Here is a 3,134-nt window from a genome sequence, read left to right as displayed (position 1 = left end):
TCCTGTCCATAGAAACCTCTCTATTTTTATGTTTCGTATGTTTTTGTGTGTTATCTACCCACATGTTCACAGCTATATAATACATAACATCATTATATGAAAGTGATTTTAGATTTAGATCCATGGCAATTAAAAAGGTACTTGTTGTTGTTTTTTTAATTCTTTGTACTCCTGTCTATTTTAAGGTTTTTTTTTTTTTTGGGTTTTTTTTTGTTTTTTTGTTTTTCTTCCCTGTCAGATGCCTACTAATCTGTTTTTCTTCCTTTTAGGCTCCTTTCACCACGTGATTTCTACACACCACTGGTTCACTCTTCTGTCCTAGCGGTCACATGAAAGGCACTTACTAATCTGTTTTTCTTCCTTTTAGGCTCCTTTCACCACGTGATTTCTACACACCACTGGTTCACTCTTCTGTCCTAGCGGTCACATGAAAGGCACTTACTCCCTCACATCACGGAGGTCTGTATACCACTCCTCACCGTATAATGTAGCCACACACAGTGTCCAGCAGTCCACAGTGTGATATAGCGCCGCAGTACCAATTCTCACCACTACTGTCCCTATGCAAGACATAACAAAGGAGGAAGTCAGCTTCACCTGCAGCTGATCTTCTCATTTAACCCTGCATTTAAGACAGCGTTAGTGCACAGACCAGCGCAGCAGCCAGCCACTTTCTCCACTGGACACAGGTCTGTATCACCCCATACATCGGGCTTCCCTAACATGACTTCCTCATTTCGCTCACCCATAATCTATGTCTCTATAACTATAGGTTCCCTTTGCTCCTCATGGGTCTTTTTGACCGTTCCATTTCCAAGCAACCCCCCTGGGAATAACCTACTGCACAGGGCATTGTCTTCACACAGGCTGTTTCATTTCAGAGGTACTGTTATTTGATTCACCCATTTTTGCTTATGGTTGAGAAATTGTTGGCATACCATTGCATTAACCTTTGTTTCTTATGTCATAAGTCCGCAACGAATATAGGACACTGATATTGGCAATCAGGATAACTCCTGCTATCCCACTACCACCTTTAACAAGGACTCCTATACAATTCCTCCTCACGGCTGTTTATAGATTGTGAGTAAGCGCGAGTCATTTCCTATGGAGGTTTTACCTCACCTTATGCTGCATATTTTGTGGAACTGCTTATTCAAAGAGATTTTTTTCTCTCTTATAGAATATTAACCTGCGCCATTATGGGCTATATGTTTTAAAGCAAGTATAGGAGACTTTCATTACCCACTGGATAACTTGTGCCAATTCCAGATCAGTTTCACTGGTTTCCGGATACATATTATATCTTGTACACCTTCCCACGCCGGTTGACAGGTAGTGAACATAGTATAATTATCCTTACATACACGTTTCTCCACTTACTGATATGTTCACTCCATCTTCCTCTATTAGGCTGTCTCCTCCCGGATGAGATTGGCGCTGTACCTATACGGTAGCCACTGAAACTCTTTATCTCTATTGGACAGGTACCTTTTCTTATACATATCTTATACATCTCTCCTTACCCTGAGAACTTTTTTCCCCCCCTCTTCCCCTCCCTCCTCCCCTCTCCCCCTCCCTCCTCCCCTCTCCCCTTCCACAATCTTTTCTCTTCTTTTACATTTCACTCTTCTTTTACTTATATCTAGCTTTGACATGTGATCTTCTACCCTGGTAATATACCATTACATGATTTCCTTAAGACTTTGACTGGCTGACCCCGACTTTCAATCGTTTAGTCACAGGTACCCACAAATCACTCAATAGTCGTGTACATGTCATGATTCACTGCATGATTTTTAATACGATTATCCTGTTTTTTCACCTAGTGCTCACACGCACCAATCATTCTCTCCTTTTGAGTGGTGACTCGTATCGCTCCTTTTCGAGTAGTGTTCATATATTGACTCCTCTGCCTCATAGGTATGTGCATTTGTTCGTCTCTTCATACATACGCATGATAAACTTTCAGTTTGCACACAAATTTCTTCGGATGATGTCCTAATCTTCTCCCTGGGTATATATATGCTATTACCCCATATGTTTGTACTTTTTTCACCCTGCAACTGTAATGCGTGTTACATGTTCTTTTTTGTACATTGTATATAAGTGACCGGAGCTGTGTCTCCTGGTAATTATCTCTTGTGTTATGTATTAATTTTGTTTTTATGTTTTCTTTATAGTCTGATATATTCTCTTGATAAAGGTCAAGGTGTGACCGAAACGTTGAGATAAGACTATTACACAATAAAAAACATCAAAGATACCCAGACATTGTTTTCTTTCTTCTTGGAGTGCCGGGGATAATTTTGGAGTTGAGTTGATTGTTTCTCCAGAGCACCCGAATATATATAGTGAGCCAGGTCTATACGATTTATTGGACTTTATTTTTTCCTGGGCTCCTATAATCCGCGTTTTTTCACATCAATGTCTTTCAATACTTTTTCATATGCTAATGAAGAGGTGACCAATATTCTTTCCAGAGTCACCACACCACGCACGTTTTTATCAGTTCCTACTGAAGAGATTCGTGCTCGAGACTATGAAAAGGAATTAAAGAGATACACAGCCCTGGATTTACATTGCGCTACATTAGCGGAGTACCACAAAGTACAAAGAATCCCGAGAGGCCTAAGAGTACCCCTCCGTCCCACCTTATTTTCGGATAACTCCGAGTATTGTACCAAGTATGAAAGTATCTTAAACAAATGTTCGATGGACGTAATCATATTGACCATTGAATTTCTCCAGAAAGAGATAAGTGAGTTGGAACCCAAAATTAAATCCATTGAAGATCAATTTTCTAACACCTTACCAAGTGCCGAGTGGGACAGACTGAGACAGAAAACTAAGGAGTCTATTGACGCCTTCCAGAAGAACTTACAAGAACGCAAACGAACTAAGTTCATCAGGGACCAAGAGGATTACCTCAAAGATCGTGTCTACAGGTGGCGTTCACAGGACATTAATCCTCCCCGCCGCTCCAATTTTTACAGATTCTCGGCCTCCTCTGGTTCTGACAGTGACTCCTATCCCACGTCATCCAATCGTTTTTTAGAGGCCAGACACACCCCAGGAGAAAAACGAGGAGGAGCCAGAGGAAGACCAGGTCACTTCCCTCGCATGCAGACTCG

The 3,134-nt window shown here is 41.2% G+C and overlaps 2 long non-coding RNA genes across 2 annotated transcripts; both read left to right on the top strand.

The window, feature by feature from the left end:
- The first annotated feature begins 647 nt into the window (after positions 1 to 647).
- On the top strand, positions 648 to 1,169 carry LOC142301421 (uncharacterized). Its single transcript, XR_012752800.1, has 3 exons — positions 648 to 689; positions 773 to 883; positions 972 to 1,169. It is a non-coding gene; the product is annotated as an uncharacterized LOC142301421 (long non-coding RNA).
- A 242-nt stretch (positions 1,170 to 1,411) lies between these two features.
- LOC142301420 (uncharacterized) lies at positions 1,412 to 2,178 on the top strand. The gene is made up of 3 exons (XR_012752799.1): positions 1,412 to 1,487; positions 1,650 to 1,745; positions 1,830 to 2,178. It is a non-coding gene; the product is annotated as an uncharacterized LOC142301420 (long non-coding RNA).
- The last annotated feature ends 956 nt before the right edge of the window (positions 2,179 to 3,134 follow it).

This window comes from Anomaloglossus baeobatrachus, chromosome 4 (genome assembly GCF_048569485.1).
Source record: "Anomaloglossus baeobatrachus isolate aAnoBae1 chromosome 4, aAnoBae1.hap1, whole genome shotgun sequence".
Taxonomy (NCBI): domain Eukaryota; kingdom Metazoa; phylum Chordata; class Amphibia; order Anura; family Aromobatidae; genus Anomaloglossus; species Anomaloglossus baeobatrachus.
Note: the sequence above shows the minus strand (reverse complement) of the source record. Positions and strands in the feature narration are given on the sequence as shown.